At 32.5% G+C, this 18,876-nt stretch overlaps 1 protein-coding gene across 2 annotated transcripts in view; it reads left to right on the top strand.

The window, feature by feature from the left end:
- Positions 1-574: 574 nt before the first annotated feature.
- The window catches only part of CDH19 (cadherin 19), a 102,779-nt gene continuing 84,477 nt past the window's right edge, over positions 575-18,876 (top strand). For both annotated transcript variants that reach the window (XR_011441598.1, XM_001491652.6), the window contains exons 1-2: positions 575-843; positions 1,142-1,221. The gene's annotated coding sequence lies outside the window, so the exon portion shown is untranslated. The remainder of the gene's footprint in view (positions 844-1,141; positions 1,222-18,876) is intronic.

Here is an 18,876-nt window from a genome sequence, read left to right as displayed (position 1 = left end):
TTAAGTTTTATAGACATCAATCATAGTTTTCAACACCCTTGACATTATTTTAACCTCTCTCTGATTTGGTTCAAAAATGATTTTTAACTAAAAACAGGTTGAGTAAACAGCATAGAGCTTGATATAGTTCATATTAAACAACAACTATTTATAACAAAACCTAATTATTAATTTAATAAAATAAGCATATTTAGGTAATAAATCAAAGAAAAGGAATATAATTTAGACATTACCCTTTCTTTCATTATTTTACTTGATTCCTAAGGAGAAAGACTGAATTAAGAAGCAGCCAGAAGGCATAGACACATGGCAGAAAGTGCTGCTCTTTTTAGTAGCTTTTGTGCCTGCTTTAAACTGATTATTTGTTTCATCAGCTAATCTCCAAGCAGAGGGCATGTCCTTTCCACTTGCAGAATTCTCTTACATAAGTTGAATTCCCTTCTTATCACCCCAAAGCCAAAAGTACTTTATTTTCTTTTTGTTCGTTGTTAGGAAAAAGAAAAAGAAAAGATAATCAGCTCCTACTACTTGCTGGAGCTGTCTGCATTTTAATCCCAGACTGTGAATGAACCTCAGAGTGCCCTTATGATATTTTGCACAAAAGGCTCAGTGTTCGGGGCTCTACTCAGAGAACCCAAAATAGCATCCAGCAAGCAGTGACATACTGAGTGTCGTGGTACTAAGAGCGCAAGCTTCTGTAACTCAGAGCAGTGTGGCCCCTGTGAGCTTTCACGAGAAGACTGTGAAGGAAATAAGAACAATCTCTCCTCCTGTTCCTCATGTGTTTAACATGAATTTTGAATTTCAGTTTCTGCAGAACTCCTAAAATTTGAAGATACACAGGTAAGAATGTGATAATCAGGCATATATCGAATTATATATAAATTATCTCAATGAATGTAAGGTCAAAAAGTTCTTGAACAGCTCTTTTCTAGTTCGCACTTCATAAGGAAGACATTCCCCAAATTTTTAAACTATGGCATGTATATTGAACTTTCTCTAAAACAGATATTTGTGAGAACAATTCACCATCTGTACAATTCAGATTGAGGAAAAGAAAAGTTGCCGATATCTAGGACATTTAAAACGTTCAGTTTTAACGGCAGGAATGTATCACTACTGCGTCTTTTTCTTTCCCCAGGATTTTGTTTTTCGATTCATCACGTGTTTAGCTCTGTACTATCAGATGCTCTGAACAATAAAGGTGTCAATCTTAAAGAGGTGAGAAAAATATTTATTTTTAATATAATAAGTTATTTGTTTCTTAGTAAATATATTCAGTATGGAGCTTTCTGCATAGCTGAATAAAACTAAATGTTTCTCTGAAGGACAAATCTATTATCAAAGTTGGCATATGATTATTACATTTGCTTCCTCTTTGTCAAGTTTTTCTGGCTATCAAAGTTTCCATTGAGATTTGAAAATTGTTAAAGTGAAAAAGCTTAATTAAGAATAAGGATGTTATAATAATAACACTAATTGAGCTAGTAAACTATTGAGCATATTATGAACACATATGCATTCAAACGTGCACATATTAATTTGCAATATATTATATCTATTACATATAATAAAAAGGCTAATTTGGCAAATATGCAAGACACAAAAGTGTCAATTAAGAAAATGCAAAATGTGAAAGATACTTAATTTTGTTTCAATTCTGAAATGTTACATATAATTTTAATTGGGTTACTAATTTTAACAAAATTTTTCAATGTATGTTTGTCAAAGGGATTCAGTAAATCTGTAACTAACATTAAAAAATATGTAAAGAGATTAGCAACAAAAATATCTAAATAGAATGGCATATGCTTTCTTTAGATTATATAAATTTATACTTTAACTTTATGAATTCATTTTTTGAATTATATCTATAGAGAAGATATTTTGTGAAATATTTGCAAATTTAGTAATATATATATTTTGGATGTATTTGCAATAAAAAGTAATGTAATAAAGTAATATACATTTCTATAATATTCTTTATTCCAAATTCTAAATACTTTAGGTGTCTAAGTATCACAAGTATGCAATTATACATACTTATAATTTTTAATTTGAAAATATTTAAATTGCAATAGAACGTGAATATTTCTGTTTACCAAATTTTGAAACCAATAAAAGTGCTTCAAAAAAGGACTAAACATTACAATATTAAAAGACTAGAATTATTCATTTTTTTAAATAACCAGTTTATGAAATGTAGAAGTCATCTGCTCTCTTATCCTTTTTATGTGTTTTCTACTTTACCACGGCTTTTTAACAATGACTGAAATCTATCAGATCGTTATGTAAATTATACTTGAATTTTACAGTCTCAATTTAGTAGTTCTTTACTTGTGCACTTATACTTTTTGGCTAAACACACACACACAATTTGTAGAAGTCTTAAGACGTATATTATCCTCTTGTATTTTTGTTTTGTTTTCCCCTTTGGAATCTTTCCAAGTTACTTATCCCCAGGAAATGTGCCTTTTTTTAAATTAAATCAATTCAGTCATCATAAGTTGAGGATGCTGTGATGTGATGGGCACAAATGCCTCCCATGCATTCGTAAGAAACCTGACCCCTAGTTCAGGAATTCACCATAATATACATAAAATTTGATAAATGATAATTTATAACTAGATATAAATTTATACTGAATTTTTTGCAACTTACACTCTTAACATGTACCTTTTAAATATTATGTCATATTTAAAGTGTTACAGAGTGGTATTTAACATGTTATTGAGTAGTAATGCAATAGGAACAAATGTGTTACATGGTCTAAAAGACATATTGATCTTTTCATCTATCTTTCTTTAGAGGGATATATTGCCACTGACCTAATGTTTGAGAACCATGCTGATGAATCTGAAAAAATGGGACTTTTGTATTTTGTTGTCATGACAATTTCCTTTTATATCCAGGATTTTCCAGTGCCCGTATCTTTGCTTTGGCATAACAGATTGAGGGTGAAACAAACAAATATGGAACTTAGTAGCCTCATATGAATTGTTTCTTACTAGCAATGCTACTGGCAGCTCACAGATTTGAGAAATGAGTTACTTCTGCCAAAGTGACCAGAAAGATGTTTGACACTTTTTTTTAAAAAAAAAAAATACGATTAGAGAGTTTGTTACCAACTCTCATCGCCGCCACCCAATCGAGAGAATCCAGCTAAAATGCTCTAAAACCTGCCTTTTCACAACTCACAACAGATCGATTTCTTTTTGAAATGATGCATTCCCTCTTGAAGATCCTGATATGACCCAGTAATAGAATTCTTGTCTCACTTTAAAAACCAAAAACTGCTCTAGAATTAGTAAAGCAGAAATATTTTTGACAGAAATTTGTCACATTAATTACTCAATGAAAGATATTCAAAATCATCAAAGAATGTCTTAAAATTAAAGCAAAGTATATAATTTTCAGAGACTCTGCTTTGGCATGTGAAGTCAAATTTGAAATGTTATTATAGGACAGTTATCAACATAAGGGATCAGTACATCCACATTTGATCTGTTCCTTCATTCTTAGAACTTACATGATAAATGAACTTGATAAATTTGCAGGATAGTATATTAAAGTAGGAATAATTTTGGCCCATCAATTATGGCTTAAAATAACCTAGGTAATTTTCTCTAAGCGCAAAATTTAGAAATGTCATTCCTGTGGAAATGAACAAATTACACATAAATGATAGGAAAGGAAACTGTCACCGTTTTTCTGCCTTTAAGTTGGATTATAGCTAAATTATTCCTGAGAGTTTGTGGTCTATTTTATCCTTAAAAGTCTCTAGTCAAGAATCTATGACTTCCTTTGATAAAGAGATGAGACCACCAAATTCAGAGACAAATATAAAGTAGAACTAAAACACTGAAAAAGATAAAGAGAGAAGGATATAGAAGCATTTTTTGTTTGAGTTTTTAACGGTATTGTTCTTTGCCATTAAGCAAATACTTCTTGAAATTGCTCTTGAATTCATGAAAGTAAAATATAACCCTTTCCTAAAGTGTTACATGAAACAAATAAGGGACCATAACATCAAATTTCAGTTGGATATAAATCCTCTCCTTCTAAATAATACTTTTGTCTTTGGGGCCATGTAAGTCATTGTTTTCTTTTTGGTTATTTATTTTTTGTCTTTTATTCAATGTCTATAGAATACACCAATTCTATAGGCATATCAAGATTTGACTCCAAATTTATTGGTTAATAACAAATAAGCATATACGTTTGCATACACACATACATATATATGTGTCTATATATTTGTCTTTGGACATTATTTCAAATTTATATATATATATATATATATATGTACTCATTTGATAATTTTAAGACTACAGAAATTATTTGTTAAAGTCTTATGCCCTTTTATTTTATAGACTGTGGATTTAATAAAGTTACTTTTATGAAATTTGAACTATTTTAAAGATATGAAGCAATGTTGCCATTTTGTGTGTATGTATGTGTGTGTGCATATATATATATACACATATGAATTTTTAAACCAATGTTTAAAACACACAACTCTTAACTCACAAATACAATTTTGATGGGATGTTGTGATGCTGTCTTATAATGATATCACTGAGCTTTTGTTTTGTAGGGAGAAAAGGAACAAGAAATACATGTTTAAGGCTGTATGTATGTAAGTTAAATATTATACCTCTTAGCAAGATATCAATTAACTTCTTTCTACATATTATGAAACGAAGTAATTCTAAGGTTGCACTTTTAGAAAAAAATAAGGTGAGGAGTTATTTCATATAAGAACGTCATCCTTTTCCATAGAATATATCAGCTCTCCCCACCCACTGACAAATTGCAGTGGCTCATAGTCCACATAACTCAAAGTTTTAGGAGAAAAGAGACATTCATTCACTCAATAGCTCATTCAGTCATTCATCTAGATTATAACAAATGCTTCTACATTTAAGCACTAAAAGAAAGCATGCTTATCCTCTGGCATCAATTACAAGGGGATCAAAAACTTAAAGAAGACATCCTATCTTACTTTTTTAATCCATTTAGTATCTCAAACTAACTATATTCATAATGGTTTTCCTTCCTTAAATTTCTACATGTTTTTAACCCATCCCATCTCTTTGAGGTATACTTTTACTGTTTTCTGGATTTTAAAAACATGTCTGTTTTAATTTTTCCTATACACATTTTACTTGGAATTAAAGTGATGTACGCAAATTTTGTTATTTTGGAAATTATAGAGTAGGGATGTATTTACTCTATAACCATGCCATTCATGTTAAAGGGATTTAAAAAATCTCCTGTATGAGATGTTTACAATGTTACATTTACTAAGGTAGGTTATTACTTGGTCATTCTTTATTCATAAATAATAGCAAAGTCACAAAATAGTATCCCCAAAATGTAAAATAATTGCATTAAACACTCTGCTAAACTAGTCCAACTGATTTCAAATTTTATCTTCAGAATGTTTTCTCATGTCTACATACTCTGCATAAACTCAACAAAATAAACTTTAAAAATCTGAGCATAGTCATTTAGTTGTTTTAACTTAGTATTCTGAAAAAGCATAAAATGAGTGATCTAGATTTTTTTGCTGTGTGTTTTGTGTGAGAGAAACTAAAGAAACATTGAGTTTTATATTAGACAATTTGAAACTAAAATAATACATATTTCAAAGGAGTGTTTCTTCAAAAATATTTTGTCACAAAATAGTAACATATTCTCATTTACTTTTTAAAATATGCCCTTTGAAATGTCCATTCCATATTAGGATCCAAAATTTATAATAATTTTACTCCAAAATTTTTGTGAGTAAATATTGTAATAGTAAACTCTTTATGAATTCACTTTTTTTCAGTTTTGAAATTGATTTGAGTAAGTATCATTTTAACACATGGAATACTCTGACAGATTATAAATTTGAATTTCCTCAGGTTATTTTTAACTTTCAAGTCATAGGGAAGCCTGAGGAAATAATGATAATTATATTATTATTATTTACTTATATATTATTTTTTTCATAATAATAAACAGAATTTATTGAGTAGTTACATTGGTGCTTTGCTTTTTTCTTTGCAATAACATCTCTGCTTATTATTGCTCATTTAATTGTCCTACAGATGGGCTCAAACTGTATTTCGTATTTTCAAAAATCCTTCATTTACTCTAAACCCCAAGTCCGGAGATCTCACGCCTCTGCTTTCCCTCTGTTAGCAACTACTTTGAATGACTCATCTACTCTTGGAACTCAATTCTCAACTTCTAGTCGGTCTTCAATCTACTCTTTTCCAATTCCTGAGAATCACTCCTAAACCTTCTTTTCAGCAATTCACCAAGATGTACCAGTTTTTTGGTATTTTTTAATTGACAAATGGTATAGGAAACTAAATCTGGGCACTTAAGGAACACATTAGTGCTGGTCATAGGTAAATGACTGCTGAGATTGTTGTGGTCTGTTTTAGTGACAAGTGAGGAAAAATATCTATTTTTATGGTCGTTTGTTAACACTGATTTTTCTAACTAAACACAGCTCACTGTGGAACTCTACTTTCCTGATTGCATGAGACTTGTCAACTACTCAGAGTTGCAATTTTCTGCTTCTGTCTGTCTGTTTATCATCTTGCTCAAAGCTTTGTAAATCTTTGCCTTGTTTTTGCAGGTGGGAGGGCTTCTGTCAACGTTTCTTATGACATAAGTCTAGTGGTGATGAATTACCTCAGCTTCTGTTTGTCTGGGGACAAACATTATTGCTTATTTATATCTGAAGGATAACTTTGCTGGGTAGAGTATTCTTGGCTGATAGTTTGTGTCTTTCAATATTTTGAATCATTCCACTATTTTGAATCATTCCACTATCTCCCAGACTGTAGAGTTTCTGCCAAGAAATCCAGTGATAGCCTGTTGGGGGTTCCTTTGTAGGTTATTTTCTTCTCTCTGGCTGACCCCAGTGTTCTTTCTTTGCCATTGACTTTTGACAGTCTTAGTAAAATGTACCTTGGAGAAGGTCTTTTTGCATTGTGATAATTAGGAGTTCTATTGGCTTCAGGTACTTGTATATTCGGTTTCTTCCTCAGGTTTAGGAATTTCTCATCTGCACCTTTCTCTCTCCCTTTTTCTGGGATACTCATTATCCGTATGTTGCTTTTCCTAATTGAGTTGGATATTTCCTATAGAATTTCTTCATTTTTTAAAAGTCTTAGTTCTCTCTCCTTTTCCACCTGAATTGTTTCTAGATTTCTATCTTTGAGCTCCCTAATTCTCTCTTCCACATGGTCTGCTCTGTTAACAATGCTTTCTGCTTTATTTTTCATCACATTAATTGTGTTCTTCATCTCCAGAATTTCTGTTTGGTTTTTTTCTAGAGTTTCAATCTCTTTGGTGAGGTATTCCTTCTTCATTAATTTTATTCTTGAGGTCATTGAACTGTCTTTCTGAGTTTTCTTGTAACTCATTGAGTTTCTTCATGACAGCTATTTGAATTCTCTGTCAGATTGTAATCTTCTGTGACTTCAAGTTTGGTTTCTGCAGACTTGTCGTTTTCTTCCTGTTCTGCCGTGTTACTGTAGTTCTTCATGGTATCTGATGAGTTGATCCTCTTCCAGTGCATTTGTGGTTGTAAACACTTTTGTTCTTTTAGTAAGGGTTTCGTTACTTTGGTTCTGAGCTGCTTCTGGTTTTATTTGAGAGCCTGCGCTTTCTAACCTCCACTACGTATGCTAGAGGCCTTGACAGTGCCCTCCTTGTGCTTCTGTGCCTCTGACATGGCTAGTGCCTTGCTCTTTATGATGTCACTTCACTCTCAGGTTTGACTATGAGGGTCACCAGGCTGCCAGCACTTCTGCTTCTTCTGAGGTCACCTGGGTCTTGTTCCCCAACTGGCTCTCCATGGGTTTTCCACAGGCTTGCATGCTGCTGCCCCCATGCAACACCTGTGCTGCTGCTCCTAGGTTATCTGTGCATGCTGGCAGCACTGATGCCAGGTGTGCTGCTTTGGTGGGTGTCATTGTTGCTGCTGGGGTCCTGGCATCTTGTATGCAGCCTCCGCTGCTGGTAGAGCTGGTGTCAAGGGTGCTGCCACTGGGGGCTGGGTCACAGATTCTGCTGTTGTTCCTGAAACCTCAGGTCATAGGTTCTACCTGCCACTGCTAAGGGTAGGGCAGGTGTTATGCCAGAAATTTTGTTGCTGCTCATGCAGCCTCTGGTCACTGGCATGTACTGGTGTGATTTCAAACCTCAAGTTAAAGTGCCCCACTCCAGCTGGGAAAATCCATATTTCAGATGCTGTCCTCCTTGCTGGAAAGAGCAGTGCCACTCCCAGGGTAAGGGAGGAGGCTGGGTCATTGGCTCTGCTCTGTGTCTTGAATCCTCAGGACATTTGTACCACTTGCCACTGCTGACGGGAGTGGCTGGGGCTAAGCTGCAAGTGCCATGTCTGCCCTTGCAGCCTCTGTTCTCAGGTGTGAATGCCAGTGTGAAGATCTGTGTTTTGGATCACCACCAGTGGAGGAGGGGAGGGGGCTGTTTGTCTAGTTCCACTGCTTTCCGGACGTCCAGTCCACCCACCCTCAGATGTATAGATACAGGAGCTTTCAGATATTGCGGTGAGCTGTGCAGGGAGTACTTCTTGGTCAATGGATGTCCAACTGGTTCTAACTTAGAGGGGAGAGACAAAAAGAACAACTCACTTTGCCATGATGCTGACCAGGTCTTATAAGTATTTGTGGCACATTTCTACTGCTGTCTTCTATCAAATCCTGATATTTCACATAATAGAAACTGTACCCATTAGCCTTGAGTGTGTAAACCTGAAATCATTTGTAGACAGTCTGTTGGAGGTATTTCCAATTTTCAGTTTCCCTGACTTGGAAGAAGCTCCTGCATGATTTAACAGCATTCGTGTTAACACTTACTCCTTTGATTTTTGATTTTTGTAGCAATGAGGACTTACTTGTGATTCTGTTATGCACTCTAGGAACAGCTTAATTAGAATTTTCCAAAGAAATCTGGGATTATAAATATTTAAATAGATGGCATGTTTTTATGGCATTATAATAACTACCTTTATTGAACATTTGATATGTTCCAGGTAAAGTTCCAGTTATTTTTATGTGACCTATCACCACACACCTGGAATTTAGACATGTTATCTCATTTTGCAGTTGGAGAAATCAATCTGAGAGCGTTGATGTACTTTGACTAGTGTCATACAGCATATTATAGTGGTAAAAATCTTTAAATTTTATACAGATTCTCTTTATGTTCAGCATTAATTTAATATTATCAAATGAGGATTTAAATAAGTAATATAATTAAGAAAAAGAATCAGATGGAAATTATATAGTTCACTTGATACAATTCTTTACTTCATGACATACCTTTGTCCACTATTATATATTATCAGTTTGTATTATTTATAATAGCCATCTATTCTAGGTATAGTTTGGCAGCCAGGAAGTTACTATTGCATGATCAGGGTTCTAAAGTAAAAGTCAATCTGAGAACCAGTACAAGTTGTTCTCTTGAAGAGAGAGAAAACAGATAAGGCAGGAGACTTGGAATATCCGCAATGGCCATGCCATGCTCTTTCACACTACAGAGTCTCCAAATAGGTGTTTATGTGATACAGGGCATGCACAAGAGCAATGTAACTGTGGGAAAATATGAGAAATTCTATTTATATTTATGTTTTAACTCATTCTTTTGCATTTCAATTTGGAGTATGTTTTATGAAATATCTATATGGTGGTAAAAGTTGCAGAAGTAAATGATTAATGTATAAATACACACACAAATATTAGTGTTCACTCTAAGTTTTTTTTCTAATAGGAGTGTAAAATATGAAAATTTAGAAAACACTGCGTTAGAAATACACCCCAACCAATATCTACACATATATTTTTTTTCCGAAATAGTATCCGTATTCCAGTAAATGATTCTTGCAAAGACATTGGTTAAGGGGGACCAGCTTTGGAGAGAGCAAACTTCTTGGATTTAGCTCCAATCTTCCTAATTATTACATGGCTGAGGAAAGCTAGTTAACTTCTATGTGCTCATTGTCTGCAGTAATAATAGAGCATGTACCATAGAATTGTTGTAAGGCAAATCAATTGAAGAATGGCATACTCTTTGTATAGTCACAATCATGAAGGAAGCATTCGATATATGTTAGACAAGATGATAAAGACGATGATGATGATGATAGTGTCCTTCAACTGTTTGCCTTAGAATCACCTTTAAAGTTTGTTAAAAATACCTAACTGGTGAATCAGAAGCTGTGGAGTGGGGAACGTACATTTTATCTAGCTTTTCAGTTGATTCTAACGTAGAATAAGGCGTGTAGATTATTTCTCAGAAATTGAGGGATTGAACTATCTAATTATTGTTTACTTTATATTTTTTAAAGATCAAGGGATTCTCCACATGCATGGGAAAAATTTTAAGTAGAGAAAATGCAGTCAGCTCCAGCATAAAATAATAATAGTTTTGTCGTGTTTGCTCATATTTTAAAATAATTATTATTACTATTATTATCAAATAAAGTTCTTTTTCATGATGGCTGGAATGCTTTTACTATTTCACCCAGTTCATCTGAATCAGATACTGTGTAGTTCTGTGACACTGTTTTATGAGATTTTAAGTTTTCAATTGATTCTACACATATGTGAACATACATTTGAAGAAAAATAAATTATAGTTGTAGGATTAGAATTGGAAAGAATGTTTTGGGCCAGTGTTTGTTTATATCTAGGACACTTATTGTCTTGTGAAATAGAATGCATTTATCTGCATTTGGTTTGTTAATACCCGAAGTGAGTAAAAAGGAGAAATTGTGATTAAAAACACACACAAACACACAAGCAAACCAGTAAGTGTATCACTTTAAAAATGTTTCCATTCATCAAGATTTGGGTCTTTAAAAAATAATGTTTATATTGTGCCTTTTTCAATAACAAAATTATATTTTCCACACCATTTGGCGGTGGTGCTTACTAAGTATTGCTTTTGATGGTAGAATAAATTTATAGATATTATGGCTATAAAAGAGATGTACTGAAGACAATTGATAATTGAAAAAAGGAACATTTGGATGATATATTTGACTAGGTACTATGTAGCTACTAATACTACATCAGCAAAAATCATCAAATAAAATACAACTGTGCCTTTATTCAAATAAAATACAACTGTGCCTTTATTTACTATAGTAAGCAGAGGCTGAAAAAGATTTTTAACAAGTAAAATAAAAAGTAATATCTTCATAATGGAAATTGAAGACAAATAAATATTGTAATAAATTCTTGAGACAGTGGAATATATTGTTGGTAATAAGAAAAACATTTTTTTCCTTTATCTTGGTCTCTATGGTGATATGTAAGTTCAATTAGCCAAATTTATTTATGCGATAAAAATAACTAACTAATAATGTTTTAGAATAAAAAATGCCTCACTTTGTATAATTCTATGATAGTGGAATTTCCCACTCTTTCCGCATATGATAACTGATGGTTTTGTCAAACTGCCATGATTTATTTTGTGGTTCATGAAATCTTCAAAAGTGTACCTTATTTATCAATCTTTATTTAAAGTGTTTACTTTTCTAAATTGTTTTTAGTTATTGTTAGCACTGAAAATGATTATTCGTTGGCTGTATACTATCTGAAAGCTGAGAATTCATTAGGATCAGACTGATAATAAAGGAAACCTCAGATATATATTATAGTTTCTAATCAGTGGTTCAGTGGTATATCCGCATGAATTACACTTTAGTCTTCAACCTGTATGAATTTCATACACACACAAACACACACATGCACACACACACAACACAAGCCTGGAAATAAATACAGTGTTCTATTTGTTTAGACACAATCTTTGTCTGTATTATAATGCCACTTTAATTACTTCTATTCATAAAAAATGAATCGGTTCCAACTAATCATAAGATAAAATCTACTTGGAACCAATTAACAAATAAGTCCTCTCTCATTTAGCTTAATACAATACAACATAATGTCATGATCCAAATTGTAACAGTTCCTCAATTCAATTCATATAGATATGCTATCCCAATGCCAAACAAGAACAGCGTAGGGGAGAATTAGTAGAATAACTTCGCATCGGATATTAGCTGGAAATCATCATATGCTATATATTATATATTTTATACTGTGTATTCTATATAACATGTTTATTCTATCTACAATATATCATAAAATATGTTATATACATAGATTATACTTTACATATTGTTTTCATTATGTATTGTATATACAAAGTTGTGTGTATATATTAGGAATTCAAGAATGCCTCCATATTATTGGATCTATTCACTCTATTCTGCATGTTATCAGATCAAATAAAAGAAAAAAACCACATGGTAACATCAATTCGTAATCTCAATTAAAAAGAGATGCATAATCATAACAAGAGTTCTTTGAAAACTATGAACGGAAAGTAACTTACTTAGCCTAATAAAATATATATGACAAAACCCACAATATATATCTTCCTTAATGTTTAAGCACTGAAACCCTTCCCATGTGACTACAAGGAGAAAAGTGAGAATTTTGGAATTTTGTGTGTGTATGTATGCATAAATTAATATACTTTAAAAATTTTATTTATTTATTTATTTAATTTTTTTGTGTGTGTGTGTGAGGAATATTGGCCCTGAGCTAACATCTGTTGCCAATCTCCCTCTATTTTATGTGGGATACTGCCACAGTGTGGCTTGACAAGCAGTGCTAGCTCTGTGCCCAGAATCTGGACCTGCAAACCCTGGGCTGCTGAAGCAGAGTGCGCAAACTGAACCACTAGGCCATTGGGCCAGCTCTTACATGTAATGTACTTTTAAATTATTTGTTATTTGGCATCGTTGAAATAGGCCAACCCTTAGCTGCTTCTTACCCATAATAATTCTACTTTGTTCCTAAACCAAATAGGTTGAATTGAGTCTATCAGTTAGGTAATTATTAGGAGGTTAGAATTTAGGGGCTGGGTTAGTGGGCAGGGGACATGTGGTTAGAAAGGAAGAAATTGAGGTACTGTTACTCGTACAGAATTAAGCAACAATTAAAACTAATGGTAGAGTAGTATATTAGCTGCAAAAAAATACACTAGATACAAGAAAAATGAAACAATATATCTTCAATCTTAAAAGTGTAATTGTTAAAAAAAATGTAATCTAATAAAGCAAAAGAAACTCTAAAGTATCAAGGAATGATTATCACATAAATGATCAAAACCTTAATAAAATATATTAAAGGAAAATCACATGGAAAGATGCTTTTTAAAAACCTGTTGAATAAATGGAGAGATGCTCAAAAATCAAGAAAACATTCAACATGATAAAAATTGACAAACTTCCCCTTAATGTCCATAATATCAAGAAAATTCCAACCAAATATTCAGATTTTTTCATACGATCTTAGAAGCTGAAGTTAAAATGTATACAAAATATTAAAGAACCATAATAGCCAAAGAATTTTGGAGAAAAAAGTTGGTAGATCTAGATAAATATAATAGTAGTAATACATATAAATGTGTAAATATGGTAATTAAAACAGTGTGTCTATATACACAGAAAAAAGAGCCCTTGATTTATTGTATAACAAATGTCGCATTACAAATTTATTATGAAACTATGGATTATCCAAAATAATGTTCTGAGAATTGCTATTCATATGGTCGAATGTAAAATTGATTCCTTAAATCAACAAAAATAAAATTTTTCATGTGAATTGATAGAGAAAGCACTAAGTTTGAGACACAAAACTAGAAATTTTTTCAGAAAAAGAGAGTAGAATATGTATATGATACTTGATTAGGAAAGGATTCCTTTAAAAAGGCACACACATGAGGACTGATAAAGAAAATACTTGATAATTTAGACTTCTTAAAATTTTAAATTTTCTGCATGAGAAAAGGCATCATAAAGAAGTGAAAAAGCAATCCCTAGACTAGAAGAAATTTTCAATGTATGTGCCTAACTAGTAACTTTTTTCAGCATCTATAGATAATGCCTAAAAATCATCAGTAAGAATCAGTAAGAAAAAGACAATTAAAAATTGGAAAAATAAATGAGGTTAATCACAGATGAAATAAAGAACTTAATGGTAATTATTATTAAAAGATGTTTAGTCTCACTATTTAGGAGGGCTGGCCCAATGACGTAGTGGTTAAGTTCATGTGCTCCGCTTTGGTGGCCAGGGGTTTGCGGGTTCTGATTTCAGGCATGGATCTACACACTGCTCATCAAGCCATGCTATGACAGCATCCCACATACAAAATGGATGAAGATTGGCACAGATGTTAGCTCAGCAACAATCTTCCTCAAGCAAAAAGTGGAAGATTGGCAATGGGTGTTAGCTCAGGGCCAATCTTCCTCTCACACACACACACAAAGATGTTTAGTCTCACTAATTAAGGATATAGAAACTAAATTTTAAATGATAATAAACTACCTAATTCTCACATTGACATAATTGCATGATATTTATAATAGTATATTGATAATGATATTGGCAAATTAAAACTCTTAGACATTGCTGGAAGCAATGAAAAGAGTTACGTATAATTTGGAAATCCATTTGAAAATACCTGGTAAATATGAGTCAAAAATTACCTATAATTCTTAAGTTTAACTTCCTTATGTCTTTGCTAGAGAAAAATCACAAACACAGATGCAAGGAAACAGGTGTGAAGTTGTTTATTAAACACTGATGATAAATGAATAAAGAGAAAACACTGCACAGGTCCCTCAGTAATTAATGGATATATAATTGAGATTTCTTCATATATCAGTATAATCCATATCAGTTGAACTGAATGGACTATGTCTACATAATATCAATATAGATAAGTCTAAATCGCTGATTAATCATTCAAGTTGAGCTAGGCTCTCCGTAACATACCACTTGCGCAGATTTTTAAATGCTGAATATAGTTTATATATAAACATCTGTAGAGTAAATATTTTAAAAAACAATCTATGGAAATGCATCTCTTCATAAACCAAGATAATAGTTCTTTTTGGAGGAAAGGGAGGAGGATACGTGTGGTTTGGAGATTTAGGTATATCTATAATATTTTACTATTTAAAATATAAACAGTGAAATACAATAATAAAAGGTTAATATTTGAAAAGCTTTATAATACTCATTGTGCTAACTTTAAAATACTCATCAAAGTAGAATAATAAGTAATCACTGAATTTTGGATTGAATTCCAATTGTTTTCAATATGTTTGTATGTGTATATATAAATTGCTTGTATATGAGTAATTTTTATATATAATATAAAAATATATTATAATATATATGTTTCAATAATAAGCAATATATACATTGTTTTCAACAATAAAACATTATAGATATTGTTTTCAATGTGTATATGTTTGTGTGTGTGTATATATAATTTCTGTTGACTCCAAATTGTTCATATTGATTGTTTGACTTGGGACTTGTTATACAATATACAATTGAGAATAGTTCTTCATATATTTGTGCACTTAAAATTCTTTTTGAGAGTATTAGACCTGCCGCTGCCGCTTTATGAAAGCATGAGTGTAGACTCATCTTTAATTGTATATCTTTTTTTGTATCTACTACTCTTAACTACCTTTCATCTTTATCATACATAAAATAAAACATTTCTTTATCTACAGTAGAAATTTCACATCTACGTTTCTCATTTCAAACTATTAAGTGCTATTATTAATTAACATCACAAACTAAAAACAGCTAACAAAAATTTATTTTCTATTTGCCACCTCATGGGAATACTACCAGGACTAATGTGTATTTGTCTGTCTGTCTGTCTCTCTCTCTCTTCAAGTACAATTCCAAAATGAAAAAAAAAATAATAATACCTCGATTAATTACCTGAAGAAGAAAATAAATATGCTCTGTGGTTCGGGGTGGGGGGGGAGTCTAAAATCAATTATTTTCCAGGAAATTTATCATCTTTATAACTAGCTAATGTTAATTTTAAAAGTTGTTCATTATAACTCTGAAGATATGAAGATTTCTTTCAAAGTTTTATTTTTGTGTGTGTGAGGAAGGTTGGCCCTGAGCTAACATCTATGCCAATCTTCCTCTATTTTATGTGAGATGACGTCACAGCAGGGCATGACAAGTTGTGCCAGGTCTGCACCCAAGATCGGACCCTGCGAACCCTGGGCTGCCCAAGCAGAGCATGCAAACTTAAACACTACACCACCACTGGGCTCTCAAATTTTTATTTTTTAATGGAATACCCGAAACTGATTTTCATATTTCACGTATTGTGGGCATGTATGTAAAATATCCTGGTACTAAATGCTCAAGGAATGCACCCAAATCTGAATGAACTAGACAAATGGCTGAATAGCAGGGAAAAATAAAACTCAGGATGAAATATTTTAAGCATTTCCTTTACAAATAGTGGAGAAATGACAGGAGAATTAATTCAGTACCTTATATTTTGGAGAAAATATCCTAGAAAATCAAAACTGGGTTGAACTAGAGAAACAGAGGCTTGACATATAAACAAGAAAGAATCAGCTGAATTATTTAGGCTATGGAGATTTGTAGACTATTTAACTACCCTTAATATCTTAACTTAGAAATGGCTTAACTTAGGCTGCTGTCTGAAATAATGTTTTTGAAATTAATATGCAAATGTACTTGTCCCTAGGCACATCATATTTCTCCCCACTTCTGACCCTATTCAACTTCTTGTATCCATTCAGATTAGCCATTTTTATCTCTTCCATTACTTAGACAAGTCTTTATTCCAGCTATCACCTCTAGTTGGCCTTTGTGACTCTCTTTCTCTCATTAGTTTATGTAAGATCACTTTGATCTTCTTTCTTCTCTTTTTAAGTGGAGGTTATTAAGTAGTATTTCATTGAAGTACAAGGAAGATTAAAATAGAATGCACAGAGTTTCTGTTATGGTGCCAGAAATATAGTTGGTGATTTTATTAGGGAGCTAGGCTGTGTAACCCAGTAACTCCCCAATTCGCAGTAATCTCATACTGGAAACATTTAATGGGAGTCAGTTGGAATGTAGTATTCAGTTGCACAGTCACTCAGGGACCTGAGCTCAACTGAGCCTCTACCATCTCATAAATATAGCATCTAGATGCCAAAGAAGGGAGAGATAAAGACAAAAGCATTATTCATAGGTCTTTCATGCTTAGGTTTGGAAGTGATTGACATCACTTTTACTACTTATGTTTCATTAGCAAAACTAGTCACATGACCCTGCCTACTTGTAAGAGGGATATTGGTAAACAATAGTATGTCTAAAACAGTGACGAAAAGGTTTTAGTGGCTTTTTTACTCTCTTATTTCGTATTTCGGTCACAGTTACTTCAGCTGACTAATTATCCAGAGGTTAGGGATAGTTTATGAAATCCTATGGAATTAAAGCTACACTTTTTTAGAGCAAAGGGTAGAAGGGAGGATATCACGGTGGCAGTTACAGTTCCCTCTGAATCTAGAATCACCAAGTACCAACTTACAATCTTCACCTGTAATTGTTTCACATGTCTTAACCTCAGTATTTCCAAACCTACCTTTGACACTCCCTACACAGGCAATCTCTCTTGAAATCCAGTTGACCATCAAGTTTTGTCAATTCTGTTTCCATATTATCCATTGATTCTCTTAGTCATAGTATCCCTTTCTGGGGACTATGATTAGTCTGAGTGCCAGGATGAATGAGCACTTTCAATTGGGCAATAAATAGTCGTGGATCCAGGGTGTTAAATGGGAGAAACAGAACAACCATTTCAATATCTTAGAATTGAAAATGCTTTTAACTACTGACTAGAAGATTCAAATTATTTAGTTAAAAATTAACATCATATTGCAACTAATGATTGAAATGAAAATAAATATGAATTAAATGGAAAGGTAGACATTGAGATGGGGAAAAAGACAATAAGTAATACAGATTCGCTAAGATATTTCAGCTGAAACAGTCAACAGCCTAATATTTTTCCGTTAGTAATATCTTGGCTTCTGTGTTCAAGTAAGAGACAAAGCTTTAAGTAGATTCAGACAAATATAGAGTTCCTTTTTTGAAATGAGTATTGAGGTAATGTCTATAAAACATTAAAAAAATTAAACTTCAAGGTATAGTCTATCACCCACCACCAACCATCCATGCTACTGCTCTATAAGGAATTATAAAAGTGTTTTATGGACTAAAGGAAGATTCTTAATAGATATTTCAAGGCCTTCGTTTTTTTCCTTTTATGAATAATCCCTCATATTAAAAGAGAGAAAGGAAAAGAATCTTGAACTGCTTCCCTGTAATAACTCACAGCCCTAAGAGCTACAGTTCACTATTCGTTTCACACTGAAGTTTTATAGAATTTTCTTGCTTTGCAGATTTAGATCACAATGTAAGTTAGACATGCTTCTTTAATTGATGAAGAGAAATATTTTATTTTATTTTTTAAGTAGCATTTAGAATTAATTTTAAAGAAAATTTTATGAAATTTTTTTTTTTTAATGTTTTGGAACTTCCTGACCAGCACAAAGCATGTCTTTTGATATATTATTTTGGCCAAGCCTGCTCAATGGTTTTCTAAAGATGGAGACATTATATTAACTGCCATCTGCTTTTCTCTGTGAGAAGCTGGCTTAGTTGAGCTTAGTTTTGGCTTTCACAAGCTTTCGAGAATACGTTATATTTTTAGAAGTTTTCACTGAGGGAATAATTATCTTTACGTAACGAAGAAGTCATAGAAAAGACAATTTCTAATTCAATTCAGTTACAAACTGTAGAAGTGCATAGATTACAATATTTTTCATCCCTTAAGTCATGATTAGTCTTCTTTGAAAATGTAATTGTTCTGAGTCACACTGGGATCATTTTCAGCCTATATATGTCCATGCAATATCAC

The sequence above is a fragment of the Equus caballus genome, chromosome 8 (assembly GCF_041296265.1).
Source record: "Equus caballus isolate H_3958 breed thoroughbred chromosome 8, TB-T2T, whole genome shotgun sequence".
Taxonomy (NCBI): Eukaryota; Metazoa; Chordata; class Mammalia; order Perissodactyla; family Equidae; genus Equus; species Equus caballus.
The sequence above is the reverse complement of the archived record's forward strand: the minus strand, read 5'-3'. Positions and strand labels throughout refer to the sequence as shown.